The sequence below is a fragment of the Pungitius pungitius genome, chromosome 1, assembly GCF_949316345.1.
Source record: "Pungitius pungitius chromosome 1, fPunPun2.1, whole genome shotgun sequence".
NCBI lineage: Eukaryota > Metazoa > Chordata > Actinopteri > Perciformes > Gasterosteidae > Pungitius > Pungitius pungitius.
Genome location: NC_084900.1, coordinates 3,717,190 through 3,744,296, shown reverse-complemented (window position 1 = coordinate 3,744,296; position 27,107 = coordinate 3,717,190). Strand labels below are relative to the sequence as shown.

General features: G+C 49.4%; 64 non-coding genes across 64 annotated transcripts; all 64 read left to right on the top strand.

Moving 5' to 3' along the window:
* Positions 1–187: 187 nt before the first annotated feature.
* Positions 188–261, top strand: trnan-guu (transfer RNA asparagine (anticodon GUU)). Its single transcript has one exon. It is a non-coding gene; the product is annotated as a tRNA-Asn (tRNA).
* A 941-nt stretch (positions 262–1,202) lies between these two features.
* Positions 1,203–1,276, top strand: trnan-guu (transfer RNA asparagine (anticodon GUU)). The gene has a single exon. It is a non-coding gene; the product is annotated as a tRNA-Asn (tRNA).
* Positions 1,277–1,582: 306 nt separating this feature from the next.
* On the top strand, positions 1,583–1,656 carry trnan-guu (transfer RNA asparagine (anticodon GUU)). Its single transcript has one exon. It is a non-coding gene; the product is annotated as a tRNA-Asn (tRNA).
* A 110-nt stretch (positions 1,657–1,766) lies between these two features.
* trnan-guu (transfer RNA asparagine (anticodon GUU)) lies at positions 1,767–1,840 on the top strand. Its single transcript has one exon. It is a non-coding gene; the product is annotated as a tRNA-Asn (tRNA).
* Positions 1,841–2,140: 300 nt separating this feature from the next.
* Positions 2,141–2,214, top strand: trnan-guu (transfer RNA asparagine (anticodon GUU)). The gene has a single exon. It is a non-coding gene; the product is annotated as a tRNA-Asn (tRNA).
* A 116-nt stretch (positions 2,215–2,330) lies between these two features.
* On the top strand, positions 2,331–2,404 carry trnan-guu (transfer RNA asparagine (anticodon GUU)). The gene has a single exon. It is a non-coding gene; the product is annotated as a tRNA-Asn (tRNA).
* Positions 2,405–2,514: 110 nt separating this feature from the next.
* On the top strand, positions 2,515–2,588 carry trnan-guu (transfer RNA asparagine (anticodon GUU)). The gene has a single exon. It is a non-coding gene; the product is annotated as a tRNA-Asn (tRNA).
* A 211-nt stretch (positions 2,589–2,799) lies between these two features.
* trnan-guu (transfer RNA asparagine (anticodon GUU)) lies at positions 2,800–2,873 on the top strand. The gene has a single exon. It is a non-coding gene; the product is annotated as a tRNA-Asn (tRNA).
* A 306-nt stretch (positions 2,874–3,179) lies between these two features.
* trnan-guu (transfer RNA asparagine (anticodon GUU)) lies at positions 3,180–3,253 on the top strand. The gene has a single exon. It is a non-coding gene; the product is annotated as a tRNA-Asn (tRNA).
* A 484-nt stretch (positions 3,254–3,737) lies between these two features.
* On the top strand, positions 3,738–3,811 carry trnan-guu (transfer RNA asparagine (anticodon GUU)). Its single transcript has one exon. It is a non-coding gene; the product is annotated as a tRNA-Asn (tRNA).
* Positions 3,812–3,927: 116 nt separating this feature from the next.
* Positions 3,928–4,001, top strand: trnan-guu (transfer RNA asparagine (anticodon GUU)). The gene has a single exon. It is a non-coding gene; the product is annotated as a tRNA-Asn (tRNA).
* A 110-nt stretch (positions 4,002–4,111) lies between these two features.
* On the top strand, positions 4,112–4,185 carry trnan-guu (transfer RNA asparagine (anticodon GUU)). Its single transcript has one exon. It is a non-coding gene; the product is annotated as a tRNA-Asn (tRNA).
* A 211-nt stretch (positions 4,186–4,396) lies between these two features.
* trnan-guu (transfer RNA asparagine (anticodon GUU)) lies at positions 4,397–4,470 on the top strand. Its single transcript has one exon. It is a non-coding gene; the product is annotated as a tRNA-Asn (tRNA).
* A 116-nt stretch (positions 4,471–4,586) lies between these two features.
* On the top strand, positions 4,587–4,660 carry trnan-guu (transfer RNA asparagine (anticodon GUU)). Its single transcript has one exon. It is a non-coding gene; the product is annotated as a tRNA-Asn (tRNA).
* Positions 4,661–5,335: 675 nt separating this feature from the next.
* Positions 5,336–5,409, top strand: trnan-guu (transfer RNA asparagine (anticodon GUU)). Its single transcript has one exon. It is a non-coding gene; the product is annotated as a tRNA-Asn (tRNA).
* Positions 5,410–6,350: 941 nt separating this feature from the next.
* On the top strand, positions 6,351–6,424 carry trnan-guu (transfer RNA asparagine (anticodon GUU)). The gene has a single exon. It is a non-coding gene; the product is annotated as a tRNA-Asn (tRNA).
* A 306-nt stretch (positions 6,425–6,730) lies between these two features.
* Positions 6,731–6,804, top strand: trnan-guu (transfer RNA asparagine (anticodon GUU)). The gene has a single exon. It is a non-coding gene; the product is annotated as a tRNA-Asn (tRNA).
* A 484-nt stretch (positions 6,805–7,288) lies between these two features.
* On the top strand, positions 7,289–7,362 carry trnan-guu (transfer RNA asparagine (anticodon GUU)). Its single transcript has one exon. It is a non-coding gene; the product is annotated as a tRNA-Asn (tRNA).
* Positions 7,363–7,478: 116 nt separating this feature from the next.
* trnan-guu (transfer RNA asparagine (anticodon GUU)) lies at positions 7,479–7,552 on the top strand. The gene has a single exon. It is a non-coding gene; the product is annotated as a tRNA-Asn (tRNA).
* Positions 7,553–8,037: 485 nt separating this feature from the next.
* trnan-guu (transfer RNA asparagine (anticodon GUU)) lies at positions 8,038–8,111 on the top strand. The gene has a single exon. It is a non-coding gene; the product is annotated as a tRNA-Asn (tRNA).
* Positions 8,112–9,052: 941 nt separating this feature from the next.
* trnan-guu (transfer RNA asparagine (anticodon GUU)) lies at positions 9,053–9,126 on the top strand. Its single transcript has one exon. It is a non-coding gene; the product is annotated as a tRNA-Asn (tRNA).
* A 306-nt stretch (positions 9,127–9,432) lies between these two features.
* On the top strand, positions 9,433–9,506 carry trnan-guu (transfer RNA asparagine (anticodon GUU)). Its single transcript has one exon. It is a non-coding gene; the product is annotated as a tRNA-Asn (tRNA).
* Positions 9,507–9,990: 484 nt separating this feature from the next.
* trnan-guu (transfer RNA asparagine (anticodon GUU)) lies at positions 9,991–10,064 on the top strand. The gene has a single exon. It is a non-coding gene; the product is annotated as a tRNA-Asn (tRNA).
* A 116-nt stretch (positions 10,065–10,180) lies between these two features.
* Positions 10,181–10,254, top strand: trnan-guu (transfer RNA asparagine (anticodon GUU)). Its single transcript has one exon. It is a non-coding gene; the product is annotated as a tRNA-Asn (tRNA).
* A 674-nt stretch (positions 10,255–10,928) lies between these two features.
* Positions 10,929–11,002, top strand: trnan-guu (transfer RNA asparagine (anticodon GUU)). Its single transcript has one exon. It is a non-coding gene; the product is annotated as a tRNA-Asn (tRNA).
* A 116-nt stretch (positions 11,003–11,118) lies between these two features.
* On the top strand, positions 11,119–11,192 carry trnan-guu (transfer RNA asparagine (anticodon GUU)). Its single transcript has one exon. It is a non-coding gene; the product is annotated as a tRNA-Asn (tRNA).
* Positions 11,193–11,867: 675 nt separating this feature from the next.
* On the top strand, positions 11,868–11,941 carry trnan-guu (transfer RNA asparagine (anticodon GUU)). The gene has a single exon. It is a non-coding gene; the product is annotated as a tRNA-Asn (tRNA).
* Positions 11,942–12,882: 941 nt separating this feature from the next.
* On the top strand, positions 12,883–12,956 carry trnan-guu (transfer RNA asparagine (anticodon GUU)). The gene has a single exon. It is a non-coding gene; the product is annotated as a tRNA-Asn (tRNA).
* Positions 12,957–13,630: 674 nt separating this feature from the next.
* Positions 13,631–13,704, top strand: trnan-guu (transfer RNA asparagine (anticodon GUU)). Its single transcript has one exon. It is a non-coding gene; the product is annotated as a tRNA-Asn (tRNA).
* A 116-nt stretch (positions 13,705–13,820) lies between these two features.
* On the top strand, positions 13,821–13,894 carry trnan-guu (transfer RNA asparagine (anticodon GUU)). The gene has a single exon. It is a non-coding gene; the product is annotated as a tRNA-Asn (tRNA).
* Positions 13,895–14,569: 675 nt separating this feature from the next.
* trnan-guu (transfer RNA asparagine (anticodon GUU)) lies at positions 14,570–14,643 on the top strand. Its single transcript has one exon. It is a non-coding gene; the product is annotated as a tRNA-Asn (tRNA).
* Positions 14,644–15,584: 941 nt separating this feature from the next.
* Positions 15,585–15,658, top strand: trnan-guu (transfer RNA asparagine (anticodon GUU)). The gene has a single exon. It is a non-coding gene; the product is annotated as a tRNA-Asn (tRNA).
* A 306-nt stretch (positions 15,659–15,964) lies between these two features.
* On the top strand, positions 15,965–16,038 carry trnan-guu (transfer RNA asparagine (anticodon GUU)). The gene has a single exon. It is a non-coding gene; the product is annotated as a tRNA-Asn (tRNA).
* A 484-nt stretch (positions 16,039–16,522) lies between these two features.
* trnan-guu (transfer RNA asparagine (anticodon GUU)) lies at positions 16,523–16,596 on the top strand. Its single transcript has one exon. It is a non-coding gene; the product is annotated as a tRNA-Asn (tRNA).
* A 116-nt stretch (positions 16,597–16,712) lies between these two features.
* Positions 16,713–16,786, top strand: trnan-guu (transfer RNA asparagine (anticodon GUU)). The gene has a single exon. It is a non-coding gene; the product is annotated as a tRNA-Asn (tRNA).
* Positions 16,787–17,271: 485 nt separating this feature from the next.
* trnan-guu (transfer RNA asparagine (anticodon GUU)) lies at positions 17,272–17,345 on the top strand. Its single transcript has one exon. It is a non-coding gene; the product is annotated as a tRNA-Asn (tRNA).
* Positions 17,346–18,286: 941 nt separating this feature from the next.
* On the top strand, positions 18,287–18,360 carry trnan-guu (transfer RNA asparagine (anticodon GUU)). The gene has a single exon. It is a non-coding gene; the product is annotated as a tRNA-Asn (tRNA).
* A 306-nt stretch (positions 18,361–18,666) lies between these two features.
* Positions 18,667–18,740, top strand: trnan-guu (transfer RNA asparagine (anticodon GUU)). The gene has a single exon. It is a non-coding gene; the product is annotated as a tRNA-Asn (tRNA).
* Positions 18,741–18,850: 110 nt separating this feature from the next.
* On the top strand, positions 18,851–18,924 carry trnan-guu (transfer RNA asparagine (anticodon GUU)). Its single transcript has one exon. It is a non-coding gene; the product is annotated as a tRNA-Asn (tRNA).
* A 490-nt stretch (positions 18,925–19,414) lies between these two features.
* Positions 19,415–19,488, top strand: trnan-guu (transfer RNA asparagine (anticodon GUU)). Its single transcript has one exon. It is a non-coding gene; the product is annotated as a tRNA-Asn (tRNA).
* A 110-nt stretch (positions 19,489–19,598) lies between these two features.
* Positions 19,599–19,672, top strand: trnan-guu (transfer RNA asparagine (anticodon GUU)). Its single transcript has one exon. It is a non-coding gene; the product is annotated as a tRNA-Asn (tRNA).
* Positions 19,673–19,883: 211 nt separating this feature from the next.
* On the top strand, positions 19,884–19,957 carry trnan-guu (transfer RNA asparagine (anticodon GUU)). Its single transcript has one exon. It is a non-coding gene; the product is annotated as a tRNA-Asn (tRNA).
* A 306-nt stretch (positions 19,958–20,263) lies between these two features.
* On the top strand, positions 20,264–20,337 carry trnan-guu (transfer RNA asparagine (anticodon GUU)). The gene has a single exon. It is a non-coding gene; the product is annotated as a tRNA-Asn (tRNA).
* Positions 20,338–20,821: 484 nt separating this feature from the next.
* trnan-guu (transfer RNA asparagine (anticodon GUU)) lies at positions 20,822–20,895 on the top strand. Its single transcript has one exon. It is a non-coding gene; the product is annotated as a tRNA-Asn (tRNA).
* Positions 20,896–21,011: 116 nt separating this feature from the next.
* On the top strand, positions 21,012–21,085 carry trnan-guu (transfer RNA asparagine (anticodon GUU)). The gene has a single exon. It is a non-coding gene; the product is annotated as a tRNA-Asn (tRNA).
* A 110-nt stretch (positions 21,086–21,195) lies between these two features.
* trnan-guu (transfer RNA asparagine (anticodon GUU)) lies at positions 21,196–21,269 on the top strand. The gene has a single exon. It is a non-coding gene; the product is annotated as a tRNA-Asn (tRNA).
* A 490-nt stretch (positions 21,270–21,759) lies between these two features.
* Positions 21,760–21,833, top strand: trnan-guu (transfer RNA asparagine (anticodon GUU)). The gene has a single exon. It is a non-coding gene; the product is annotated as a tRNA-Asn (tRNA).
* Positions 21,834–21,943: 110 nt separating this feature from the next.
* trnan-guu (transfer RNA asparagine (anticodon GUU)) lies at positions 21,944–22,017 on the top strand. Its single transcript has one exon. It is a non-coding gene; the product is annotated as a tRNA-Asn (tRNA).
* A 211-nt stretch (positions 22,018–22,228) lies between these two features.
* trnan-guu (transfer RNA asparagine (anticodon GUU)) lies at positions 22,229–22,302 on the top strand. The gene has a single exon. It is a non-coding gene; the product is annotated as a tRNA-Asn (tRNA).
* A 306-nt stretch (positions 22,303–22,608) lies between these two features.
* trnan-guu (transfer RNA asparagine (anticodon GUU)) lies at positions 22,609–22,682 on the top strand. The gene has a single exon. It is a non-coding gene; the product is annotated as a tRNA-Asn (tRNA).
* A 484-nt stretch (positions 22,683–23,166) lies between these two features.
* Positions 23,167–23,240, top strand: trnan-guu (transfer RNA asparagine (anticodon GUU)). Its single transcript has one exon. It is a non-coding gene; the product is annotated as a tRNA-Asn (tRNA).
* Positions 23,241–23,356: 116 nt separating this feature from the next.
* trnan-guu (transfer RNA asparagine (anticodon GUU)) lies at positions 23,357–23,430 on the top strand. Its single transcript has one exon. It is a non-coding gene; the product is annotated as a tRNA-Asn (tRNA).
* Positions 23,431–23,540: 110 nt separating this feature from the next.
* Positions 23,541–23,614, top strand: trnan-guu (transfer RNA asparagine (anticodon GUU)). Its single transcript has one exon. It is a non-coding gene; the product is annotated as a tRNA-Asn (tRNA).
* Positions 23,615–23,730: 116 nt separating this feature from the next.
* trnan-guu (transfer RNA asparagine (anticodon GUU)) lies at positions 23,731–23,804 on the top strand. Its single transcript has one exon. It is a non-coding gene; the product is annotated as a tRNA-Asn (tRNA).
* A 110-nt stretch (positions 23,805–23,914) lies between these two features.
* trnan-guu (transfer RNA asparagine (anticodon GUU)) lies at positions 23,915–23,988 on the top strand. Its single transcript has one exon. It is a non-coding gene; the product is annotated as a tRNA-Asn (tRNA).
* Positions 23,989–24,289: 301 nt separating this feature from the next.
* Positions 24,290–24,363, top strand: trnan-guu (transfer RNA asparagine (anticodon GUU)). The gene has a single exon. It is a non-coding gene; the product is annotated as a tRNA-Asn (tRNA).
* Positions 24,364–24,658: 295 nt separating this feature from the next.
* On the top strand, positions 24,659–24,732 carry trnan-guu (transfer RNA asparagine (anticodon GUU)). The gene has a single exon. It is a non-coding gene; the product is annotated as a tRNA-Asn (tRNA).
* A 387-nt stretch (positions 24,733–25,119) lies between these two features.
* On the top strand, positions 25,120–25,193 carry trnan-guu (transfer RNA asparagine (anticodon GUU)). Its single transcript has one exon. It is a non-coding gene; the product is annotated as a tRNA-Asn (tRNA).
* Positions 25,194–25,494: 301 nt separating this feature from the next.
* trnan-guu (transfer RNA asparagine (anticodon GUU)) lies at positions 25,495–25,568 on the top strand. Its single transcript has one exon. It is a non-coding gene; the product is annotated as a tRNA-Asn (tRNA).
* A 111-nt stretch (positions 25,569–25,679) lies between these two features.
* Positions 25,680–25,753, top strand: trnan-guu (transfer RNA asparagine (anticodon GUU)). The gene has a single exon. It is a non-coding gene; the product is annotated as a tRNA-Asn (tRNA).
* Positions 25,754–26,059: 306 nt separating this feature from the next.
* trnan-guu (transfer RNA asparagine (anticodon GUU)) lies at positions 26,060–26,133 on the top strand. The gene has a single exon. It is a non-coding gene; the product is annotated as a tRNA-Asn (tRNA).
* Positions 26,134–26,249: 116 nt separating this feature from the next.
* On the top strand, positions 26,250–26,323 carry trnan-guu (transfer RNA asparagine (anticodon GUU)). The gene has a single exon. It is a non-coding gene; the product is annotated as a tRNA-Asn (tRNA).
* A 300-nt stretch (positions 26,324–26,623) lies between these two features.
* Positions 26,624–26,697, top strand: trnan-guu (transfer RNA asparagine (anticodon GUU)). The gene has a single exon. It is a non-coding gene; the product is annotated as a tRNA-Asn (tRNA).
* A 301-nt stretch (positions 26,698–26,998) lies between these two features.
* trnan-guu (transfer RNA asparagine (anticodon GUU)) lies at positions 26,999–27,072 on the top strand. The gene has a single exon. It is a non-coding gene; the product is annotated as a tRNA-Asn (tRNA).
* Positions 27,073–27,107: the final 35 nt, after the last annotated feature.

Sequence of the window (27,107 nt, the reverse complement as noted above, 5' to 3'; positions counted from 1 at the left end):
CGGTCTCTGTGGCGCAATTGGTCAGCGCGTTCGGCTGTTAACCGAAAGGATGGTGGTTCAAGCCCACCCACGGACGTGATGAGGAGAAAAAAATGTGCACATGGTTTTAAAAATATACTCAATTCTTAAATGACTGGTGGGAGCGGCCTCCCTATTGTGCCTAATTACGGAAGGGCCTCTCACAACGGTCTCTGTGGCGCAATTGGTCAGCGCGTTCGGCTGTTAACCGAAAGGATGGTGGTTCAAGCCCACCCAGGGACGTGATGAGGAGAAAAAAATGTGCACATGGTTTTAAAAATATACTCAATTCTTAAATGACTGGTGGGAGCGGCCTCCCTATTGTGCCTAATTACCGAAGGGCCTCTCCTAACGGTCTCTGTGGCGCAATTGGTCAGCGCGTTCCGCTGTTAACCGAAAGGATGGTGGTTCAAGCCCACCCAGGGACGTGAGGAGGAGAAAAAAATGTGCACATGGTTTTAAAAATATACTCAATTCTTAAATGACTGGTGGGAGCGGCCTCCCTATTGTGCCTAATTACCGAAGGGCCTCTCACGACGGTCTCTGTGGCGCAATTGGTCAGCGCGTTCGGCTGTTAACCGAAAGGTTGGTCGTTCAAGCCCACCCAGGGACGTGATGAGGAGATAAAACTATGCACATGCTTTTTAAATATACTCATTTCTTAATTGACTGGTGGGAGCGGCCTCCCTATCGTGCCTAATTACCGAAGGGCCTCTCACGACGGTCTCTGTGGCGCAATTGGTCAGCGCGTTCGGCTGTTAACCGAAAGGTTGGTCGTTCAAGCCCACCCAGGGACGTGATGAGGAGATAAAACTATGCACATGCTTTTTAAATATACTCATTTCTTAATTGACTGGTGGGAGCGGCCTCCCTATCGTGCCTAATTACCGAAGGGCCTCTCCTAACGGTCTCTGTGGCGCAATTGGTCAGCGCGTTCGGCTGTTAACCGAAAGGTTGGTGGTTCAATCCCACTCAGGGACGTTTTGAGGAGAAAAAATATGCACTCGCCATATGTTATTGAAGTATACTAATTTCTTAACCGAAAGGTTGGTGGTTCAAGCCCACCCAGGGACGTTTTGAGGAGATAAAACTATGCACATGCTTTTTAAATATACTAATTTCTTAATTGACTGGTGGGAGCGGCCTCCCTATTGTGCCTAATTACCGAAGGGCCTCTCACGACGGTCTCTGTGGCGCAATTGGTCAGCGCGTTCGGCTGTTAACCGAAAGGTTGGTGGTTCAAGCCCACCCAGGGACGTTTTGAGGAGAAAAAATATGCACTCGCCATATGTTATTGAAGTATACTCATTTCTTAAATGACTGGTGGGAGCGGGCTCCCTATCGTGCCTAATTACCGAAGGGCCTCCCACGACGGTCTCTGTGGCGCAATTGGTCAGCGCGTTCGGCTGTTAACCGAAAGGTTGGTGGTTTAAGCCCACCCAGGGACGTTTTGAGGAGAAAAAATATGCACTCACCATATGTTATTGAAGTATACTCATTTCTTAAATGACTGGTGGGAGCGGGCTCCCTATCGTGCCTAATTACCGAAGGGCCTCTCACGACGGTCTCTGTGGCGCAATTGGTCAGCGCGTTCGGCTGTTAACCGAAAGGTTGGTGGTTCAAGCCCACCCAGGGACGTGATGAGGAGATAAAACTATGCACATGCTTTTTAAATATACTAATTTCTTAATTGACTGGTGGGAGCGGCCTCCCTATTATGCCTAATTACCGAAGGGCCTCTCACGACGGTCTCTGTGGCGCAATTGGTCAGCGCGTTCGGCTGTTAACCGAAAGGTTGGTGGTTCAAGCCCACCCAGGGACGTGATGAGGAGATAAAACTATGCACATGCTTTTTAAATATACTAATTTCTTAATTGACTGGTGGGAGCGGCCTCCCTATTGTGCCTAATTACCGAAGGGCCTCTCACGACCATTTCTGTGGCGCAATTGGTCAGCGCGTTCGGCTGTTAACCGAAAGGTTGGTGGTTCAAGCCCAGCCAGGGACGTTTTGAGGAGAAAAAATATGCTCTCGCAATATTGTTTTGAAGTATACTCATTTCTTAATTAACTGGTGGGACAGGCCTCCCTATCGTGCCTAATTACCGAAGGGCCTCCCACGACGGTCTCTGTGGCGCAATTGGTCAGCGCGTTCGGCTGTTAACCGAAAGGTTGGTGGTTCAAGCCCACCCAGGGACGTTTTGAGGAGAAAAAATATGCACTCACCATATGTTATTGAAGTATACTCATTTCTTAAATGACTGGTGGGAGCGGGCTCCCTATCGTGCCTAATTACCGAAGGGCCTCTCCTAGCGGTCTCTGTGGCGCAATTGGTCAGCGCGTTCGGCTGTTAACCGAAAGGTTGGTGGTTCAAGCCCACCCAGGGACGTTTTGAGGAGATAAAACTATGCACATGCTTTTTAAATATACTAATTTCTTAATTGACTGGTGGGAGCGGCCTCCCTATTGTGCCTAATTACCGAAGGGCCTCTCACGACGGTCTCTGTGGCGCAATTGGTCAGCGCGTTCGGCTGTTAACCGAAAGGTTGGTGGTTCAAGCCCACCCAGGGACGTTTTGAGGAGAAAAAATATGCACTCGCCATATGTTATTGAAGTATACTCATTTCTTAAATGACTGGTGGGAGCGGGCTCCCTATCGTGCCTAATTACCGAAGGGCCTCCCACGACGGTCTCTGTGGCGCAATTGGTCAGCGCGTTCGGCTGTTAACCGAAAGGTTGGTGGCCTCCCTATTGTGCCTAATTACCGAAGGGCCTCTCACGACGGTCTCTGTGGCGCAATTGGTCAGCGCGTTCGGCTGTTAACCGAAAGGTTGGTGGTTCAAGCCCACCCAGGGACGTTTTGAGGAGAAAAAATATGCACTCGCCATATGTTATTGAAGTATACTCATTTCTTAAATGACTGGTGGGAGCGGGCTCCCTATCGTGCCTAATTACCGAAGGGCCTCCCACGACGGTCTCTGTGGCGCAATTGGTCAGCGCGTTCGGCTGTTAACCGAAAGGTTGGTGGTTTAAGCCCACCCAGGGACGTTTTGAGGAGAAAAAATATGCACTCACCATATGTTATTGAAGTATACTCATTTCTTAAATGACTGGTGGGAGCGGGCTCCCTATCGTGCCTAATTACCGAAGGGCCTCTCACGACGGTCTCTGTGGCGCAATTGGTCAGCGCGTTCGGCTGTTAACCGAAAGGTTGGTGGTTCAAGCCCACCCAGGGACGTGATGAGGAGATAAAACTATGCACATGCTTTTTAAATATACTAATTTCTTAATTGACTGGTGGGAGCGGCCTCCCTATTATGCCTAATTACCGAAGGGCCTCTCACGACGGTCTCTGTGGCGCAATTGGTCAGCGCGTTCGGCTGTTAACTGAAAGGTTGGTGGTTCAAGCCCACCCAGGGACGTGATGAGGAGATAAAACTATGCACATGCTTTTTAAATATACTAATTTCTTAATTGACTGGTGGGAGCGGCCTCCCTATTGTGCCTAATTACCGAAGGGCCTCTCACGACCATTTCTGTGGCGCAATTGGTCAGCGCGTTCGGCTGTTAACCGAAAGGTTGGTGGTTCAAGCCCAGCCAGGGACGTTTTGAGGAGAAAAAATATGCTCTCGCAATATTGTTTTGAAGTATACTCATTTCTTAATTAACTGGTGGGACAGGCCTCCCTATCGTGCCTAATTACCGAAGGGCCTCCCACGACGGTCTCTGTGGCGCAATTGGTCAGCGCGTTCGGCTGTTAACCGAAAGGTTGGTGGTTCAAGCCCACCCAGGGACGTTTTGAGGAGAAAAAATATGCACTCACCATATGTTATTGAAGTATACTCATTTCTTAAATGACTGGTGGGAGCGGGCTCCCTATCGTGCCTAATTACCGAAGGGCCTCTCCTAGCGGTCTCTGTGGCGCAATTGGTCAGCGCGTTCGGCTGTTAACCGAAAGGTTGGTGGTTCAAGCCCACCCAGGGACGTTTTGAGGAGATAAAACTATGCACATGCTTTTTAAATATACTAATTTCTTAATTGACTGGTGGGAGCGGCCTCCCTATTGTGCCTAATTACCGAAGGGCCTCTCACGACGGTCTCTGTGGCGCAATTGGTCAGCGCGTTCGGCTGTTAACCGAAAGGTTGGTGGTTCAAGCCCACCCAGGGACGTTTTGAGGAGAAAAAATATGCACTCGCCATATGTTATTGAAGTATACTCATTTCTTAAATGACTGGTGGGAGCGGGCTCCCTATCGTGCCTAATTACCGAAGGGCCTCCCACGACGGTCTCTGTGGCGCAATTGGTCAGCGCGTTCGGCTGTTAACCGAAAGGTTGGTGGCCTCCCTATTGTGCCTAATTACCGAAGGGCCTCTCACGACGGTCTCTGTGGCGCAATTGGTCAGCGCGTTCGGCTGTTAACCGAAAGGTTGGTGGTTCAAGCCCACCCAGGGACGTTTTGAGGAGAAAAAATATGCACTCACCATATGTTATTGAAGTATACTCATTTCTTAAATGACTGGTGGGAGCGGGCTCCCTATCGTGCCTAATTACCGAAGGGCCTCCCACGACGGTCTCTGTGGCGCAATTGGTCAGCGCGTTCGGCTGTTAACCGAAAGGTTGGTGGTTCAAGCCCACCCAGGGACGTTTTGAGGAGAAAAAATATGCACTCACCATATGTTATTGAAGTATACTCATTTCTTAAATGACTGGTGGGAGCGGGCTCCCTATCGTGCCTAATTACCGAAGGGCCTCTCCTAGCGGTCTCTGTGGCGCAATTGGTCAGCGCGTTCGGCTGTTAACCGAAAGGTTGGTGCTTCAAGCCCACCCAGGGACGTTTTGAGGAGATAAAACTATGCACATGCTTTTTAAATATACTAATTTCTTAATTGACTGGTGGGAGCGGCCTCCCTATTGTGCCTAATTACCGAAGGGCCTCTCACGACGGTCTCTGTGGCGCAATTGGTCAGCGCGTTCGGCTGTTAACCGAAACGTTGGTGGTTCAAGCCCACCCAGGGACGTTTTGAGGAGAAAAAATATGCACTCACCATATGTTATTGAAGTATACTCATTTCTTAAATGACTGGTGGGAGCGGGCTCCCTTTCGTGCCTAATTACCGAAGGGCCTCTCCTAGCGGTCTCTGTGGCGCAATTGGTCAGCGCGTTCGGCTGTTAACCGAAAGGATGGTGGTTCAAGCCCACCCACGGACGTGATGAGGAGAAAAAAATGTGCACATGGTTTTAAAAATATACTCAATTCTTAAATGACTGGTGGGAGCGGCCTCCCTATTGTGCCTAATTACGGAAGGGCCTCTCACAACGGTCTCTGTGGCGCAATTGGTCAGCGCGTTCGGCTGTTAACCGAAAGGATGGTGGTTCAAGCCCACCCAGGGACGTGATGAGGAGAAAAAAATGTGCACATGGTTTTAAAAATATACTCAATTCTTAAATGACTGGTGGGAGCGGCCTCCCTATTGTGCCTAATTACCGAAGGGCCTCTCCTAACGGTCTCTGTGGCGCAATTGGTCAGCGCGTTCCGCTGTTAACCGAAAGGATGGTGGTTCAAGTCCACCCAGGGACGTGAGGAGGAGAAAAAAATGTGCACATGGTTTTAAAAATATACTCAATTCTTAAATGACTGGTGGGAGCGGCCTCCCTATTGTGCCTAATTACCGAAGGGCCTCTCACGACGGTCTCTGTGGCGCAATTGGTCAGCGCGTTCGGCTGTTAACCGAAAGGTTGGTCGTTCAAGCCCACCCAGGGACGTGATGAGGAGATAAAACTATGCACATGCTTTTTAAATATACTCATTTCTTAATTGACTGGTGGGAGCGGCCTCCCTATCGTGCCTAATTACCGAAGGGCCTCTCACGACGGTCTCTGTGGCGCAATTGGTCAGCGCGTTCGGCTGTTAACCGAAAGGTTGGTCGTTCAAGCCCACCCAGGGACGTGATGAGGAGATAAAACTATGCACATGCTTTTTAAATATACTCATTTCTTAATTGACTGGTGGGAGCGGCCTCCCTATCGTGCCTAATTACCGAAGGGCCTCTCCTAACGGTCTCTGTGGCGCAATTGGTCAGCGCGTTCGGCTGTTAACCGAAAGGTTGGTGGTTCAATCCCACTCAGGGACGTTTTGAGGAGAAAAAATATGCACTCGCCATATGTTATTGAAGTATACTAATTTCTTAACCGAAAGGTTGGTGGTTCAAGCCCACCCAGGGACGTTTTGAGGAGATAAAACTATGCACATGCTTTTTAAATATACTAATTTCTTAATTGACTGGTGGGAGCGGCCTCCCTATTGTGCCTAATTACCGAAGGGCCTCTCACGACGGTCTCTGTGGCGCAATTGGTCAGCGCGTTCGGCTGTTAACCGAAAGGTTGGTGGTTCAAGCCCACCCAGGGACGTTTTGAGGAGAAAAAATATGCACTCGCCATATGTTATTGAAGTATACTCATTTCTTAAATGACTGGTGGGAGCGGGCTCCCTATCGTGCCTAATTACCGAAGGGCCTCCCACGACGGTCTCTGTGGCGCAATTGGTCAGCGCGTTCGGCTGTTAACCGAAAGGTTGGTGGTTTAAGCCCACCCAGGGACGTTTTGAGGAGAAAAAATATGCACTCACCATATGTTATTGAAGTATACTCATTTCTTAAATGACTGGTGGGAGCGGGCTCCCTATCGTGCCTAATTACCGAAGGGCCTCTCACGACGGTCTCTGTGGCGCAATTGGTCAGCGCGTTCGGCTGTTAACCGAAAGGTTGGTGGTTCAAGCCCACCCAGGGACGTGATGAGGAGATAAAACTATGCACATGCTTTTTAAATATACTAATTTCTTAATTGACTGGTGGGAGCGGCCTCCCTATTATGCCTAATTACCGAAGGGCCTCTCACGACGGTCTCTGTGGCGCAATTGGTCAGCGCGTTCGGCTGTTAACTGAAAGGTTGGTGGTTCAAGCCCACCCAGGGACGTGATGAGGAGATAAAACTATGCACATGCTTTTTAAATATACTAATTTCTTAATTGACTGGTGGGAGCGGCCTCCCTATTGTGCCTAATTACCGAAGGGCCTCTCACGACCATTTCTGTGGCGCAATTGGTCAGCGCGTTCGGCTGTTAACCGAAAGGTTGGTGGTTCAAGCCCAGCCAGGGACGTTTTGAGGAGAAAAAATATGCTCTCGCAATATTGTTTTGAAGTATACTCATTTCTTAATTAACTGGTGGGACAGGCCTCCCTATCGTGCCTAATTACCGAAGGGCCTCCCACGACGGTCTCTGTGGCGCAATTGGTCAGCGCGTTCGGCTGTTAACCGAAAGGTTGGTGGTTCAAGCCCACCCAGGGACGTTTTGAGGAGAAAAAATATGCACTCACCATATGTTATTGAAGTATACTCATTTCTTAAATGACTGGTGGGAGCGGGCTCCCTATCGTGCCTAATTACCGAAGGGCCTCTCCTAGCGGTCTCTGTGGCGCAATTGGTCAGCGCGTTCGGCTGTTAACCGAAAGGTTGGTGGTTCAAGCCCACCCAGGGACGTTTTGAGGAGATAAAACTATGCACATGCTTTTTAAATATACTAATTTCTTAATTGACTGGTGGGAGCGGCCTCCCTATTGTGCCTAATTACCGAAGGGCCTCTCACGACGGTCTCTGTGGCGCAATTGGTCAGCGCGTTCGGCTGTTAACCGAAACGTTGGTGGTTCAAGCCCACCCAGGGACGTTTTGAGGAGAAAAAATATGCACTCACCATATGTTATTGAAGTATACTCATTTCTTAAATGACTGGTGGGAGCGGGCTCCCTTTCGTGCCTAATTACCGAAGGGCCTCTCCTAGCGGTCTCTGTGGCGCAATTGGTCAGCGCGTTCGGCTGTTAACCGAAAGGATGGTGGTTCAAGCCCACCCACGGACGTGATGAGGAGAAAAAAATGTGCACATGGTTTTAAAAATATACTCAATTCTTAAATGACTGGTGGGAGCGGCCTCCCTATTGTGCCTAATTACGGAAGGGCCTCTCACAACGGTCTCTGTGGCGCAATTGGTCAGCGCGTTCGGCTGTTAACCGAAAGGATGGTGGTTCAAGCCCACCCAGGGACGTGATGAGGAGAAAAAAATGTGCACATGGTTTTAAAAATATACTCAATTCTTAAATGACTGGTGGGAGCGGCCTCCCTATTGTGCCTAATTACCGAAGGGCCTCTCCTAACGGTCTCTGTGGCGCAATTGGTCAGCGCGTTCCGCTGTTAACCGAAAGGATGGTGGTTCAAGCCCACCCAGGGACGTGAGGAGGAGAAAAAAATGTGCACATGGTTTTAAAAATATACTCAATTCTTAAATGACTGGTGGGAGCGGCCTCCCTATTGTGCCTAATTACCGAAGGGCCTCTCACGACGGTCTCTGTGGCGCAATTGGTCAGCGCGTTCGGCTGTTAACCGAAAGGTTGGTCGTTCAAGCCCACCCAGGGACGTGATGAGGAGATAAAACTATGCACATGCTTTTTAAATATACTCATTTCTTAATTGACTGGTGGGAGCGGCCTCCCTATCGTGCCTAATTACCGAAGGGCCTCTCACGACGGTCTCTGTGGCGCAATTGGTCAGCGCGTTCGGCTGTTAACCGAAAGGTTGGTCGTTCAAGCCCACCCAGGGACGTGATGAGGAGATAAAACTATGCACATGCTTTTTAAATATACTCATTTCTTAATTGACTGGTGGGAGCGGCCTCCCTATCGTGCCTAATTACCGAAGGGCCTCTCCTAACGGTCTCTGTGGCGCAATTGGTCAGCGCGTTCGGCTGTTAACCGAAAGGTTGGTGGTTCAATCCCACTCAGGGACGTTTTGAGGAGAAAAAATATGCACTCGCCATATGTTATTGAAGTATACTAATTTCTTAACCGAAAGGTTGGTGGTTCAAGCCCACCCAGGGACGTTTTGAGGAGATAAAACTATGCACATGCTTTTTAAATATACTAATTTCTTAATTGACTGGTGGGAGCGGCCTCCCTATTGTGCCTAATTACCGAAGGGCCTCTCACGACGGTCTCTGTGGCGCAATTGGTCAGCGCGTTCGGCTGTTAACCGAAAGGTTGGTGGTTCAAGCCCACCCAGGGACGTTTTGAGGAGAAAAAATATGCACTCGCCATATGTTATTGAAGTATACTCATTTCTTAAATGACTGGTGGGAGCGGGCTCCCTATCGTGCCTAATTACCGAAGGGCCTCCCACGACGGTCTCTGTGGCGCAATTGGTCAGCGCGTTCGGCTGTTAACCGAAAGGTTGGTGGTTTAAGCCCACCCAGGGACGTTTTGAGGAGAAAAAATATGCACTCACCATATGTTATTGAAGTATACTCATTTCTTAAATGACTGGTGGGAGCGGGCTCCCTATCGTGCCTAATTACCGAAGGGCCTCTCACGACGGTCTCTGTGGCGCAATTGGTCAGCGCGTTCGGCTGTTAACCGAAAGGTTGGTGGTTCAAGCCCACCCAGGGACGTGATGAGGAGATAAAACTATGCACATGCTTTTTAAATATACTAATTTCTTAATTGACTGGTGGGAGCGGCCTCCCTATTATGCCTAATTACCGAAGGGCCTCTCACGACGGTCTCTGTGGCGCAATTGGTCAGCGCGTTCGGCTGTTAACTGAAAGGTTGGTGGTTCAAGCCCACCCAGGGACGTGATGAGGAGATAAAACTATGCACATGCTTTTTAAATATACTCATTTCTTAATTGACTGGTGGGAGCGGCCTCCCTATCGTGCCTAATTACCGAAGGGCCTCTCACGACGGTCTCTGTGGCGCAATTGGTCAGCGCGTTCGGCTGTTAACCGAAAGGTTGGTGGTTCAAGCCCACCCAGGGATGTTTTGAGGAGAAAAAATATGCACTCACCATATGTTATTGAAGTATACTCATTTCTTAATTAACTGGTGGGACAGGCCTCCCTATCGTGCGTAATTACGCAAGGCCTTCTCACAACGGTCTCTGTGGCGCAATTGGTCAGCGCGTTCGGCTGTTAACCGAAAGGTTGGTGGTTCAAGCCCACCCAGGGACGTTTTGAGGAGAAAAAATATGCACTCACCATATGTTATTGAAGTATACTCATTTCTTAAATGACTGGTGGGAGCGGGCTCCCTATCGTGCCTAATTACCGAAGGGCCTCCCACGACGGTCTCTGTGGCGCAATTGGTCAGCGCGTTCGGCTGTTAACCGAAAGGTTGGTGGTTCAAGCCCACCCAGGGACGTTTTGAGGAGAAAAAATATGCACTCACCATATGTTATTGAAGTATACTCATTTCTTAAATGACTGGTGGGAGCGGGCTCCCTATCGTGCCTAATTACCGAAGGGCCTCTCCTAGCGGTCTCTGTGGCGCAATTGGTCAGCGCGTTCGGCTGTTAACCGAAAGGTTGGTGCTTCAAGCCCACCCAGGGACGTTTTGAGGAGATAAAACTATGCACATGCTTTTTAAATATACTAATTTCTTAATTGACTGGTGGGAGCGGCCTCCCTATTATGCCTAATTACCGAAGGGCCTCTCACGACGGTCTCTGTGGCGCAATTGGTCAGCGCGTTCGGCTGTTAACTGAAAGGTTGGTGGTTCAAGCCCACCCAGGGACGTGATGAGGAGATAAAACTATGCACATGCTTTTTAAATATACTCATTTCTTAATTGACTGGTGGGAGCGGCCTCCCTATCGTGCCTAATTACCGAAGGGCCTCTCACGACGGTCTCTGTGGCGCAATTGGTCAGCGCGTTCGGCTGTTAACCGAAAGGTTGGTGGTTCAAGCCCACCCAGGGATGTTTTGAGGAGAAAAAATATGCACTCACCATATGTTATTGAAGTATACTCATTTCTTAATTAACTGGTGGGACAGGCCTCCCTATCGTGCGTAATTACGCAAGGCCTTCTCACAACGGTCTCTGTGGCGCAATTGGTCAGCGCGTTCGGCTGTTAACCGAAAGGTTGGTGGTTCAAGCCCACCCAGGGACGTTTTGAGGAGAAAAAATATGCACTCACCATATGTTATTGAAGTATACTCATTTCTTAAATGACTGGTGGGAGCGGGCTCCCTATCGTGCCTAATTACCGAAGGGCCTCCCACGACGGTCTCTGTGGCGCAATTGGTCAGCGCGTTCGGCTGTTAACCGAAAGGTTGGTGGTTCAAGCCCACCCAGGGACGTTTTGAGGAGAAAAAATATGCACTCACCATATGTTATTGAAGTATACTCATTTCTTAAATGACTGGTGGGAGCGGGCTCCCTATCGTGCCTAATTACCGAAGGGCCTCTCCTAGCGGTCTCTGTGGCGCAATTGGTCAGCGCGTTCGGCTGTTAACCGAAAGGTTGGTGCTTCAAGCCCACCCAGGGACGTTTTGAGGAGATAAAACTATGCACATGCTTTTTAAATATACTAATTTCTTAATTGACTGGTGGGAGCGGCCTCCCTATTGTGCCTAATTACCGAAGGGCCTCTCACGACGGTCTCTGTGGCGCAATTGGTCAGCGCGTTCGGCTGTTAACCGAAACGTTGGTGGTTCAAGCCCACCCAGGGACGTTTTGAGGAGAAAAAATATGCACTCACCATATGTTATTGAAGTATACTCATTTCTTAAATGACTGGTGGGAGCGGGCTCCCTTTCGTGCCTAATTACCGAAGGGCCTCTCCTAGCGGTCTCTGTGGCGCAATTGGTCAGCGCGTTCGGCTGTTAACCGAAAGGATGGTGGTTCAAGCCCACCCACGGACGTGATGAGGAGAAAAAAATGTGCACATGGTTTTAAAAATATACTCAATTCTTAAATGACTGGTGGGAGCGGCCTCCCTATTGTGCCTAATTACGGAAGGGCCTCTCACAACGGTCTCTGTGGCGCAATTGGTCAGCGCGTTCGGCTGTTAACCGAAAGGATGGTGGTTCAAGCCCACCCAGGGACGTGATGAGGAGAAAAAAATGTGCACATGGTTTTAAAAATATACTCAATTCTTAAATGACTGGTGGGAGCGGCCTCCCTATTGTGCCTAATTACCGAAGGGCCTCTCCTAACGGTCTCTGTGGCGCAATTGGTCAGCGCGTTCCGCTGTTAACCGAAAGGATGGTGGTTCAAGCCCACCCAGGGACGTGAGGAGGAGAAAAAAATGTGCACATGGTTTTAAAAATATACTCAATTCTTAAATGACTGGTGGGAGCGGCCTCCCTATTGTGCCTAATTACCGAAGGGCCTCTCACGATGGTCTCTGTGGCGCAATTGGTCAGCGCGTTCGGCTGTTAACCGAAAGGTTGGTCGTTCAAGCCCACCCAGGGACGTGATGAGGAGATAAAACTATGCACATGCTTTTTAAATATACTCATTTCTTAATTGACTGGTGGGAGCGGCCTCCCTATCGTGCCTAATTACCGAAGGGCCTCTCACGACGGTCTCTGTGGCGCAATTGGTCAGCGCGTTCGGCTGTTAACCGAAAGGTTGGTCGTTCAAGCCCACCCAGGGACGTGATGAGGAGATAAAACTATGCACATGCTTTTTAAATATACTCATTTCTTAATTGACTGGTGGGAGCGGCCTCCCTATCGTGCCTAATTACCGAAGGGCCTCTCCTAACGGTCTCTGTGGCGCAATTGGTCAGCGCGTTCGGCTGTTAACCGAAAGGTTGGTGGTTCAATCCCACTCAGGGACGTTTTGAGGAGAAAAAATATGCACTCGCCATATGTTATTGAAGTATACTAATTTCTTAACCGAAAGGTTGGTGGTTCAAGCCCACCCAGGGACGTTTTGAGGAGATAAAACTATGCACATGCTTTTTAAATATACTAATTTCTTAATTGACTGGTGGGAGCGGCCTCCCTATTGTGCCTAATTACCGAAGGGCCTCTCACGACGGTCTCTGTGGCGCAATTGGTCAGCGCGTTCGGCTGTTAACCGAAAGGTTGGTGGTTCAAGCCCACCCAGGGACGTTTTGAGGAGAAAAAATATGCACTCACCATATGTTATTGAAGTATACTCATTTCTTAAATGACTGGTGGGAGCGGGCTCCCTATCGTGCCTAATTACCGAAGGGCCTCTCCTAGCGGTCTCTGTGGCGCAATTGGTCAGCGCGTTCGGCTGTTAACCGAAAGGTTGGTGCTTCAAGCCCACCCAGGGACGTTTTGAGGAGATAAAACTATGCACATGCTTTTTAAATATACTAATTTCTTAATTGACTGGTGGGAGCGGCCTCCCTATTATGCCTAATTACCGAAGGGCCTCTCACGACGGTCTCTGTGGCGCAATTGGTCAGCGCGTTCGGCTGTTAACTGAAAGGTTGGTGGTTCAAGCCCACCCAGGGACGTGATGAGGAGATAAAACTATGCACATGCTTTTTAAATATACTCATTTCTTAATTGACTGGTGGGAGCGGCCTCCCTATCGTGCCTAATTACCGAAGGGCCTCTCACGACGGTCTCTGTGGCGCAATTGGTCAGCGCGTTCGGCTGTTAACCGAAAGGTTGGTGGTTCAAGCCCACCCAGGGATGTTTTGAGGAGAAAAAATATGCACTCACCATATGTTATTGAAGTATACTCATTTCTTAATTAACTGGTGGGACAGGCCTCCCTATCGTGCGTAATTACGCAAGGCCTTCTCACAACGGTCTCTGTGGCGCAATTGGTCAGCGCGTTCGGCTGTTAACCGAAAGGTTGGTGGTTCAAGCCCACCCAGGGACGTTTTGAGGAGAAAAAATATGCACTCACCATATGTTATTGAAGTATACTCATTTCTTAAATGACTGGTGGGAGCGGGCTCCCTATCGTGCCTAATTACCGAAGGGCCTCCCACGACGGTCTCTGTGGCGCAATTGGTCAGCGCGTTCGGCTGTTAACCGAAAGGTTGGTGGTTCAAGCCCACCCAGGGACGTTTTGAGGAGAAAAAATATGCACTCACCATATGTTATTGAAGTATACTCATTTCTTAAATGACTGGTGGGAGCGGGCTCCCTATCGTGCCTAATTACCGAAGGGCCTCTCCTAGCGGTCTCTGTGGCGCAATTGGTCAGCGCGTTCGGCTGTTAACCGAAAGGTTGGTGCTTCAAGCCCACCCAGGGACGTTTTGAGGAGATAAAACTATGCACATGCTTTTTAAATATACTAATTTCTTAATTGACTGGTGGGAGCGGCCTCCCTATTGTGCCTAATTACCGAAGGGCCTCTCACGACGGTCTCTGTGGCGCAATTGGTCAGCGCGTTCGGCTGTTAACCGAAACGTTGGTGGTTCAAGCCCACCCAGGGACGTTTTGAGGAGAAAAAATATGCACTCACCATATGTTATTGAAGTATACTCATTTCTTAAATGACTGGTGGGAGCGGGCTCCCTTTCGTGCCTAATTACCGAAGGGCCTCTCCTAGCGGTCTCTGTGGCGCAATTGGTCAGCGCGTTCGGCTGTTAACCGAAAGGATGGTGGTTCAAGCCCACCCACGGACGTGATGAGGAGAAAAAAATGTGCACATGGTTTTAAAAATATACTCAATTCTTAAATGACTGGTGGGAGCGGCCTCCCTATTGTGCCTAATTACGGAAGGGCCTCTCACAACGGTCTCTGTGGCGCAATTGGTCAGCGCGTTCGGCTGTTAACCGAAAGGATGGTGGTTCAAGCCCACCCAGGGACGTGATGAGGAGAAAAAAATGTGCACATGGTTTTAAAAATATACTCAATTCTTAAATGACTGGTGGGAGCGGCCTCCCTATTGTGCCTAATTACCGAAGGGCCTCTCCTAACGGTCTCTGTGGCGCAATTGGTCAGCGCGTTCCGCTGTTAACCGAAAGGATGGTGGTTCAAGCCCACCCAGGGACGTGAGGAGGAGAAAAAAATGTGCACATGGTTTTAAAAATATACTCAATTCTTAAATGACTGGTGGGAGCGGCCTCCCTATTGTGCCTAATTACCGAAGGGCCTCTCACGATGGTCTCTGTGGCGCAATTGGTCAGCGCGTTCGGCTGTTAACCGAAAGGTTGGTCGTTCAAGCCCACCCAGGGACGTGATGAGGAGATAAAACTATGCACATGCTTTTTAAATATACTCATTTCTTAATTGACTGGTGGGAGCGGCCTCCCTATCGTGCCTAATTACCGAAGGGCCTCTCACGACGGTCTCTGTGGCGCAATTGGTCAGCGCGTTCGGCTGTTAACCGAAAGGTTGGTCGTTCAAGCCCACCCAGGGACGTGATGAGGAGATAAAACTATGCACATGCTTTTTAAATATACTCATTTCTTAATTGACTGGTGGGAGCGGCCTCCCTATCGTGCCTAATTACCGAAGGGCCTCTCCTAACGGTCTCTGTGGCGCAATTGGTCAGCGCGTTCGGCTGTTAACCGAAAGGTTGGTGGTTCAATCCCACTCAGGGACGTTTTGAGGAGAAAAAATATGCACTCGCCATATGTTATTGAAGTATACTAATTTCTTAACCGAAAGGTTGGTGGTTCAAGCCCACCCAGGGACGTTTTGAGGAGATAAAACTATGCACATGCTTTTTAAATATACTAATTTCTTAATTGACTGGTGGGAGCGGCCTCCCTATTGTGCCTAATTACCGAAGGGCCTCTCACGACGGTCTCTGTGGCGCAATTGGTCAGCGCGTTCGGCTGTTAACCGAAAGGTTGGTGGTTCAAGCCCACCCAGGGACGTTTTGAGGAGAAAAAATATGCACTCGCCATATGTTATTGAAGTATACTCATTTCTTAAATGACTGGTGGGAGCGGGCTCCCTATCGTGCCTAATTACCGAAGGGCCTCCCACGACGGTCTCTGTGGCGCAATTGGTCAGCGCGTTCGGCTGTTAACCGAAAGGTTGGTGGTTTAAGCCCACCCAGGGACGTTTTGAGGAGAAAAAATATGCACTCACCATATGTTATTGAAGTATACTCATTTCTTAAATGACTGGTGGGAGCGGGCTCCCTATCGTGCCTAATTACCGAAGGGCCTCTCACGACGGTCTCTGTGGCGCAATTGGTCAGCGCGTTCGGCTGTTAACCGAAAGGTTGGTGGTTCAAGCCCACCCAGGGACGTGATGAGGAGATAAAACTATGCACATGCTTTTTAAATATACTAATTTCTTAATTGACTGGTGGGAGCGGCCTCCCTATTATGCCTAATTACCGAAGGGCCTCTCACGACGGTCTCTGTGGCGCAATTGGTCAGCGCGTTCGGCTGTTAACTGAAAGGTTGGTGGTTCAAGCCCACCCAGGGACGTGATGAGGAGATAAAACTATGCACATGCTTTTTAAATATACTAATTTCTTAATTGACTGGTGGGAGCGGCCTCCCTATTGTGCCTAATTACCGAAGGGCCTCTCACGACCATTTCTGTGGCGCAATTGGTCAGCGCGTTCGGCTGTTAACCGAAAGGTTGGTGGTTCAAGCCCAGCCAGGGACGTTTTGAGGAGAAAAAATATGCTCTCGCAATATTGTTTTGAAGTATACTCATTTCTTAATTAACTGGTGGGACAGGCCTCCCTATCGTGCCTAATTACCGAAGGGCCTCCCACGACGGTCTCTGTGGCGCAATTGGTCAGCGCGTTCGGCTGTTAACCGAAAGGTTGGTGGTTCAAGCCCACCCAGGGACGTTTTGAGGAGAAAAAATATGCACTCACCATATGTTATTGAAGTATACTCATTTCTTAAATGACTGGTGGGAGCGGGCTCCCTATCGTGCCTAATTACCGAAGGGCCTCTCCTAGCGGTCTCTGTGGCGCAATTGGTCAGCGCGTTCGGCTGTTAACCGAAAGGTTGGTGGTTCAAGCCCACCCAGGGACGTTTTGAGGAGATAAAACTATGCACATGCTTTTTAAATATACTAATTTCTTAATTGACTGGTGGGAGCGGCCTCCCTATTGTGCCTAATTACCGAAGGGCCTCTCACGACGGTCTCTGTGGCGCAATTGGTCAGCGCGTTCGGCTGTTAACCGAAACGTTGGTGGTTCAAGCCCACCCAGGGACGTTTTGAGGAGAAAAAATATGCACTCACCATATGTTATTGAAGTATACTCATTTCTTAAATGACTGGTGGGAGCGGGCTCCCTTTCGTGCCTAATTACCGAAGGGCCTCTCCTAGCGGTCTCTGTGGCGCAATTGGTCAGCGCGTTCGGCTGTTAACCGAAAGGATGGTGGTTCAAGCCCACCCACGGACGTGATGAGGAGAAAAAAATGTGCACATGGTTTTAAAAATATACTCAATTCTTAAATGACTGGTGGGAGCGGCCTCCCTATTGTGCCTAATTACGGAAGGGCCTCTCACAACGGTCTCTGTGGCGCAATTGGTCAGCGCGTTCGGCTGTTAACCGAAAGGATGGTGGTTCAAGCCCACCCAGGGACGTGATGAGGAGAAAAAAATGTGCACATGGTTTTAAAAATATACTCAATTCTTACATGACTGGTGGGAGCGGCCTCCCTATTGTGCCTAATTACCGAAGGGCCTCTCCTAACGGTCTCTGTGGCGCAATTGGTCAGCGCGTTCCGCTGTTAACCGAAAGGATGGTGGTTCAAGCCCACCCAGGGACGTGAGGAGGAGAAAAAAATGTGCACATGGTTTTAAAAATATACTCAATTCTTAAATGACTGGTGGGAGCGGCCTCCCTATTGTGCCTAATTACCGAAGGGCCTCTCACGACGGTCTCTGTGGCGCAATTGGTCAGCGCGTTCGGCTGTTAACCGAAAGGTTGGTCGTTCAAGCCCACCCAGGGACGTGATGAGGAGATAAAACTATGCACATGCTTTTTAAATATACTCATTTCTTAATTGACTGGTGGGAGCGGCCTCCCTATCGTGCCTAATTACCGAAGGGCCTCTCACGACGGTCTCTGTGGCGCAATTGGTCAGCGCGTTCGGCTGTTAACCGAAAGGTTGGTCGTTCAAGCCCACCCAGGGACGTGATGAGGAGATAAAACTATGCACATGCTTTTTAAATATACTCATTTCTTAATTGACTGGTGGGAGCGGCCTCCCTATCGTGCCTAATTACCGAAGGGCCTCTCCTAACGGTCTCTGTGGCGCAATTGGTCAGCGCGTTCGGCTGTTAACCGAAAGGTTGGTGGTTCAATCCCACTCAGGGACGTTTTGAGGAGAAAAAATATGCACTCGCCATATGTTATTGAAGTATACTAATTTCTTAACCGAAAGGTTGGTGGTTCAAGCCCACCCAGGGACGTTTTGAGGAGATAAAACTATGCACATGCTTTTTAAATATACTAATTTCTTAATTGACTGGTGGGAGCGGCCTCCCTATTGTGCCTAATTACCGAAGGGCCTCTCACGACGGTCTCTGTGGCGCAATTGGTCAGCGCGTTCGGCTGTTAACCGAAAGGTTGGTGGTTCAAGCCCACCCAGGGACGTTTTGAGGAGAAAAAATATGCACTCGCCATATGTTATTGAAGTATACTCATTTCTTAAATGACTGGTGGGAGCGGGCTCCCTATCGTGCCTAATTACCGAAGGGCCTCCCACGACGGTCTCTGTGGCGCAATTGGTCAGCGCGTTCGGCTGTTAACCGAAAGGTTGGTGGTTTAAGCCCACCCAGGGACGTTTTGAGGAGAAAAAATATGCACTCACCATATGTTATTGAAGTATACTCATTTCTTAAATGACTGGTGGGAGCGGGCTCCCTATCGTGCCTAATTACCGAAGGGCCTCTCACGACGGTCTCTGTGGCGCAATTGGTCAGCGCGTTCGGCTGTTAACCGAAAGGTTGGTGGTTCAAGCCCACCCAGGGACGTGATGAGGAGATAAAACTATGCACATGCTTTTTAAATATACTAATTTCTTAATTGACTGGTGGGAGCGGCCTCCCTATTATGCCTAATTACCGAAGGGCCTCTCACGACGGTCTCTGTGGCGCAATTGGTCAGCGCGTTCGGCTGTTAACCGAAAGGTTGGTGGTTCAAGCCCACCCAGGGACGTGATGAGGAGATAAAACTATGCACATGCTTTTTAAATATACTAATTTCTTAATTGACTGGTGGGAGCGGCCTCCCTATTGTGCCTAATTACCGAAGGGCCTCTCACGACCATTTCTGTGGCGCAATTGGTCAGCGCGTTCGGCTGTTAACCGAAAGGTTGGTGGTTCAAGCCCAGCCAGGGACGTTTTGAGGAGAAAAAATATGCTCTCGCAATATTGTTTTGAAGTATACTCATTTCTTAATTAACTGGTGGGACAGGCCTCCCTATCGTGCCTAATTACCGAAGGGCCTCCCACGACGGTCTCTGTGGCGCAATTGGTCAGCGCGTTCGGCTGTTAAACGAAAGGTTGGTGGTTCAAGCCCACCCAGGGACGTTTTGAGGAGAAAAAATATGCACTCACCATATGTTATTGAAGTATACTCATTTCTTAAATGACTGGTGGGAGCGGGCTCCCTATCGTGCCTAATTACCGAAGGGCCTCTCCTAGCGGTCTCTGTGGCGCAATTGGTCAGCGCGTTCGGCTGTTAACCGAAAGGTTGGTGGTTCAAGCCCACCCAGGGACGTTTTGAGGAGATAAAACTATGCACATGCTTTTTAAATATACTAATTTCTTAATTGACTGGTGGGAGCGGCCTCCCTATTGTGCCTAATTACCGAAGGGCCTCTCACGACGGTCTCTGTGGCGCAATTGGTCAGCGCGTTCGGCTGTTAACCGAAAGGTTGGTGGTTCAAGCCCACCCAGGGACGTTTTGAGGAGAAAAAATATGCACTCGCCATATGTTATTGAAGTATACTCATTTCTTAAATGACTGGTGGGAGCGGGCTCCCTATCGTGCCTAATTACCGAAGGGCCTCCCACGACGGTCTCTGTGGCGCAATTGGTCAGCGCGTTCGGCTGTTAACCGAAAGGTTGGTGGCCTCCCTATTGTGCCTAATTACCGAAGGGCCTCTCACGACGGTCTCTGTGGCGCAATTGGTCAGCGCGTTCGGCTGTTAACCGAAAGGTTGGTGGTTCAAGCCCACCCAGGGACGTTTTGAGGAGAAAAAATATGCACTCGCCATATGTTATTGAAGTATACTCATTTCTTAAATGACTGGTGGGAGCGGGCTCCCTATCGTGCCTAATTACCGAAGGGCCTCCCACGACGGTCTCTGTGGCGCAATTGGTCAGCGCGTTCGGCTGTTAACCGAAAGGTTGGTGGTTTAAGCCCACCCAGGGACGTTTTGAGGAGAAAAAATATGCACTCACCATATGTTATTGAAGTATACTCATTTCTTAAATGACTGGTGGGAGCGGGCTCCCTATCGTGCCTAATTACCGAAGGGCCTCTCACGACGGTCTCTGTGGCGCAATTGGTCAGCGCGTTCGGCTGTTAACCGAAAGGTTGGTGGTTCAAGCCCACCCAGGGACGTGATGAGGAGATAAAACTATGCACATGCTTTTTAAATATACTAATTTCTTAATTGACTGGTGGGAGCGGCCTCCCTATTATGCCTAATTACCGAAGGGCCTCTCACGACGGTCTCTGTGGCGCAATTGGTCAGCGCGTTCGGCTGTTAACTGAAAGGTTGGTGGTTCAAGCCCACCCAGGGACGTGATGAGGAGATAAAACTATGCACATGCTTTTTAAATATACTAATTTCTTAATTGACTGGTGGGAGCGGCCTCCCTATTGTGCCTAATTACCGAAGGGCCTCTCACGACCATTTCTGTGGCGCAATTGGTCAGCGCGTTCGGCTGTTAACCGAAAGGTTGGTGGTTCAAGCCCAGCCAGGGACGTTTTGAGGAGAAAAAATATGCTCTCGCAATATTGTTTTGAAGTATACTCATTTCTTAATTAACTGGTGGGACAGGCCTCCCTATCGTGCCTAATTACCGAAGGGCCTCCCACGACGGTCTCTGTGGCGCAATTGGTCAGCGCGTTCGGCTGTTAACCGAAAGGTTGGTGGTTCAAGCCCACCCAGGGACGTTTTGAGGAGAAAAAATATGCACTCACCATATGTTATTGAAGTATACTCATTTCTTAAATGACTGGTGGGAGCGGGCTCCCTATCGTGCCTAATTACCGAAGGGCCTCTCACGACGGTCTCTGTGGCGCAATTGGTCAGCGCGTTCGGCTGTTAACCGAAAGGTTGGTGGTTCAAGCCCACCCAGGGACGTGATGAGGAGATAAAACTATGCACATGCTTTTTAAATATACTAATTTCTTAATTGACTGGTGGGAGCGGCCTCCCTATTATGCCTAATTACCGAAGGGCCTCTCACGACGGTCTCTGTGGCGCAATTGGTCAGCGCGTTCGGCTGTTAACCGAAAGGTTGGTGGTTCAAGCCCACCCAGGGACGTGATGAGGAGATAAAACTATGCACATGCTTTTTAAATATACTAATTTCTTAATTGACTGGTGGGAGCGGCCTCCCTATTGTGCCTAATTACCGAAGGGCCTCTCACGACCATTTCTGTGGCGCAATTGGTCAGCGCGTTCGGCTGTTAACCGAAAGGTTGGTGGTTCAAGCCCAGCCAGGGACGTTTTGAGGAGAAAAAATATGCTCTCGCAATATTGTTTTGAAGTATACTCATTTCTTAATTAACTGGTGGGACAGGCCTCCCTATCGTGCCTAATTACCGAAGGGCCTCCCACGACGGTCTCTGTGGCGCAATTGGTCAGCGCGTTCGGCTGTTAAACGAAAGGTTGGTGGTTCAAGCCCACCCAGGGACGTTTTGAGGAGAAAAAATATGCACTCACCATATGTTATTGAAGTATACTCATTTCTTAAATGACTGGTGGGAGCGGGCTCCCTATCGTGCCTAATTACCGAAGGGCCTCTCCTAGCGGTCTCTGTGGCGCAATTGGTCAGCGCGTTCGGCTGTTAACCGAAAGGTTGGTGGTTCAAGCCCACCCAGGGACGTTTTGAGGAGATAAAACTATGCACATGCTTTTTAAATATACTAATTTCTTAATTGACTGGTGGGAGCGGCCTCCCTATTGTGCCTAATTACCGAAGGGCCTCTCACGACGGTCTCTGTGGCGCAATTGGTCAGCGCGTTCGGCTGTTAACCGAAAGGTTGGTGGTTCAAGCCCACCCAGGGACGTTTTGAGGAGAAAAAATATGCACTCGCCATATGTTATTGAAGTATACTCATTTCTTAAATGACTGGTGGGAGCGGGCTCCCTATCGTGCCTAATTACCGAAGGGCCTCCCACGACGGTCTCTGTGGCGCAATTGGTCAGCGCGTTCGGCTGTTAACCGAAAGGTTGGTGGCCTCCCTATTGTGCCTAATTACCGAAGGGCCTCTCACGACGGTCTCTGTGGCGCAATTGGTCAGCGCGTTCGGCTGTTAACCGAAAGGTTGGTGGTTCAAGCCCACCCAGGGACGTTTTGAGGAGAAAAAATATGCACTCGCCATATGTTATTGAAGTATACTCATTTCTTAAATGACTGGTGGGAGCGGGCTCCCTATCGTGCCTAATTACCGAAGGGCCTCCCACGACGGTCTCTGTGGCGCAATTGGTCAGCGCGTTCGGCTGTTAACCGAAAGGTTGGTGGTTTAAGCCCACCCAGGGACGTTTTGAGGAGAAAAAATATGCACTCACCATATGTTATTGAAGTATACTCATTTCTTAAATGACTGGTGGGAGCGGGCTCCCTATCGTGCCTAATTACCGAAGGGCCTCTCACGACGGTCTCTGTGGCGCAATTGGTCAGCGCGTTCGGCTGTTAACCGAAAGGTTGGTGGTTCAAGCCCACCCAGGGACGTGATGAGGAGATAAAACTATGCACATGCTTTTTAAATATACTAATTTCTTAATTGACTGGTGGGAGCGGCCTCCCTATTATGCCTAATTACCGAAGGGCCTCTCACGACGGTCTCTGTGGCGCAATTGGTCAGCGCGTTCGGCTGTTAACTGAAAGGTTGGTGGTTCAAGCCCACCCAGGGACGTGATGAGGAGATAAAACTATGCACATGCTTTTTAAATATACTAATTTCTTAATTGACTGGTGGGAGCGGCCTCCCTATTGTGCCTAATTACCGAAGGGCCTCTCACGACCATTTCTGTGGCGCAATTGGTCAGCGCGTTCGGCTGTTAACCGAAAGGTTGGTGGTTCAAGCCCAGCCAGGGACGTTTTGAGGAGAAAAAATATGCTCTCGCAATATTGTTTTGAAGTATACTCATTTCTTAATTAACTGGTGGGACAGGCCTCCCTATCGTGCCTAATTACCGAAGGGCCTCCCACGACGGTCTCTGTGGCGCAATTGGTCAGCGCGTTCGGCTGTTAACCGAAAGGTTGGTGGTTCAAGCCCACCCAGGGACGTTTTGAGGAGAAAAAATATGCACTCACCATATGTTATTGAAGTATACTCATTTCTTAAATGACTGGTGGGAGCGGGCTCCCTATCGTGCCTAATTACCGAAGGGCCTCTCCTAGCGGTCTCTGTGGCGCAATTGGTCAGCGCGTTCGGCTGTTAACCGAAAGGTTGGTGGTTCAAGCCCACCCAGGGACGTTTTGAGGAGATAAAACTATGCACATGCTTTTTAAATATACTAATTTCTTAATTGACTGGTGGGAGCGGCCTCCCTATTGTGCCTAATTACCGAAGGGCCTCTCACGACGGTCTCTGTGGCGCAATTGGTCAGCGCGTTCGGCTGTTAACCGAAAGGTTGGTGGTTCAAGCCCACCCAGGGACGTTTTGAGGAGAAAAAATATGCACTCGCCATATGTTATTGAAGTATACTCATTTCTTAAATGACTGGTGGGAGCGGGCTCCCTATCGTGCCTAATTACCGAAGGGCCTCCCACGACGGTCTCTGTGGCGCAATTGGTCAGCGCGTTCGGCTGTTAACCGAAAGGTTGGTGGTTCAAGCCCACCCAGGGACGTTTTGAGGAGATAAAACTATGCACATGCTTTTTAAATATACTAATTTCTTAATTGACTGGTGGGAGCGGCCTCCCTATTGTGCCTAATTACCGAAGGGCCTCTCACGACGGTCTCTGTGGCGCAATTGGTCAGCGCGTTCGGCTGTTAACCGAAAGGTTGGTGGTTCAAGCCCACCCAGGGACGTTTTGAGGAGAAAAAATATGCACTCACCATATGTTATTGAAGTATACTCATTTCTTAAATGACTGGTGGGAGCGGGCTCCCTTTCGTGCCTAATTACCGAAGGGCCTCTCCTAGCGGTCTCTGTGGCGCAATTGGTCAGCGCGTTCGGCTGTTAACCGAAAGGATGGTGGTTCAAGCCCACCCACGGACGTGATGAGGAGAAAAAAATGTGCACATGGTTTTAAAAATATACTCAATTCTTAAATGACTGGTGGGAGCGGCCTCCCTATTGTGCCTAATTACGGAAGGGCCTCTCACAACGGTCTCTGTGGCGCAATTGGTCAGCGCGTTCGGCTGTTAACCGAAAGGATGGTGGTTCAAGCCCACCCAGGGACGTGATGAGGAGAAAAAAATGTGCACATGGTTTTAAAAATATACTCAATTCTTAATTGACTGGTGGGAGCGGCCTCCCTATCGTGCCTAATTACCGAAGGGCCTCTCACGACGGTCTCTGTGGCCCAATTGGTCAGCGCGTTCGGCTGTTAACCGAAAGGTTGGTCGTTCAAGCCCACCCAGGGACGTGATGAGGAGATAAAACTATGCACATGCTTTTTAAATATACTCATTTCTTAATTGACTGGTGGGAGCGGCCTCCCTATCGTGCCTAATTACCGAAGGGCCTCTCCTAACGGTCTCTGTGGCGCAATTGGTCAGCGCGTTCGGCTGTTAACCGAAAGGTTGGTGGTTCAATCCCACCCAGGGACGTTTTGAGGAGAAAAAATATGCACTCGCCATATGTTATTGAAGTATTCTAATTTCTTAACCGAAAGGTTGGTGGTTCAAGCCCACCCAGGGACGTGATGAGGAGATAAAACTATGCACATGCTTTTTAAATATACTAATTTCTTAATTGACTGGTGGGAGCGGCCTCCCTATTGTGCCTAATTACCGAAGGGCCTCTCACGACGGTCTCTGTGGCGCAATTGGTCAGCGCGTTCGGCTGTTAACCGAAAGGTTGGTGCTTCAAGCCCACCCAGGGACGTTTTGAGGAGATAAAACTATGCACATGCTTTTTAAATATACTAATTTCTTAATTGACTGGTGGGAGCGGCCTCCCTATTGTGCCTAATTACCGAAGGGCCTCTCACGACGGTCTCTGTGGCGCAATTGGTCAGCGCGTTCGGCTGTTAACCGAAAGGTTGGTGGTTCAAGCCCACCCAGGGACGTTTTGAGGAGAAAAAATATGCACTCACCATATGTTATTGAAGTATACTCATTTCTTAAATGACTGGTGGGAGCGGGCTCCCTTTCGTGCCTAATTACCGAAGGGCCTCTCCTAGCGGTCTCTGTGGCGCAATTGGTCAGCGCGTTCGGCTGTTAACCGAAAGGATGGTGGTTCAAGCCCACCCACGGACGTGATGAGGAGAAAAAAATGTGCACATGGTTTTAAAAATATACTCAATTCTTAAATGACTGGTGGGAGCGGCCTCCCTATTGTGCCTAATTACGGAAGGGCCTCTCACAACGGTCTCTGTGGCGCAATTGGTCAGCGCGTTCGGCTGTTAACCGAAAGGATGGTGGTTCAAGCCCACCCAGGGACGTGATGAGGAGAAAAAAATGTGCACATGGTTTTAAAAATATACTCAATTCTTAAATGACTGGTGGGAGCGGCCTCCCTATTGTGCCTAATTACCGAAGGGCCTCTCCTAACGGTCTCTGTGGCGCAATTGGTCAGCGCGTTCGGCTGTTAACCGAAAGGTTGGTGGTTCAAGCCCACCCAGGGACGTTTTGAGGAGAAAAAATATGCACTCGCCATATGTTATTGAAGTATACTCATTTCTTAAATGACTGGTGGGAGCGGGCTCCCTATCGTGCCTAATTACCGAAGGGCCTCCCACGACGGTCTCTGTGGCGCAATTGGTCAGCGCGTTCGGCTGTTAACCGAAAGGTTGGTGGTTCAAGCCCACCCAGGGATGTTTTGAGGAGAAAAAATATGCACTCACCATATGTTATTGAAGTATACTCATTTCTTAAATGACTGGTGGGAGCGGGCTCCCTATCGTGCCTTATTACCGAAGGGCCTCTCACGACGGTCTCTGTGGCGCAATTGGTCAGCGCGTTCGGCTGTTAACCGAAAGGTTGGTGGTTCAAGCCCACCCAGGGACGTTTTGAGGAGAAAAAATATGCACTCACCATATGTTATTGAAGTATACTCATTTCTTAAATGACTGGTGGGAGCGGGCTCCCTATCGTGCCTTATTACCGAAGGGCCTCCCACGACGGTCTCTGTGGCGCAATTGGTCAGCGCGTTCGGCTGTTAACCGAAAGGTTGGTGGTTCAAGCCCACCCAGGGACGTTTTGAGGAGAAAAAATATGCACTCGCCATATGTTATTGAAGTATACTCATTTCTTAAATGACTGGTGGGAGCGGGCTCCCTATCGTGCCTAATTACCGAAGGGCCTCTCCTAGCGGTCTCTGTGGCGCAATTGGTCAGCGCGTTCGGCTGTTAACCGAAAGGTTGGTGCTTCAAGCCCACCCAGGGACGTTTTGAGGAGATAAAACTATGCACATGCTTTTTAAATATACTAATTTCTTAATTGACTGGTGGGAGCGGCCTCCCTATTGTGCCTAATTACCGAAGGGCCTCTCACGACGGTCTCTGTGGCGCAATTGGTCAGCGCGTTCGGCTGTTAACCGAAAGGTTGGTGGTTCAAGCCCACCCAGGGACGTTTTGAGGAGAAAAAATATGCACTCACCATATGTTATTGAAGTATACTCATTTCTTAAATGACTGGTGGGAGCGGGCTCCCTTTCGTGCCTAATTACCGAAGGGCCTCTCCTAGCGGTCTCTGTGGCGCAATTGGTCAGCGCGTTCGGCTGTTAACCGAAAGGATGGTGGTTCAAGCCCACCCACGGACGTGATGAGGAGAAAAAAATGTGCACATGGTTTTAAAAATATACTCAATTCTTAAATGACTGGTGGGAGCGGCCTCCCTATTGTGCCTAATTACGGAAGGGCCTCTCACAACGGTCTCTGTGGCGCAATTGGTCAGCGCGTTCGGCTGTTAACCGAAAGGATGGTGGTTCAAGCCCACCCAGGGACGTGATGAGGAGAAAAAAATGTGCACATGGTTTTAAA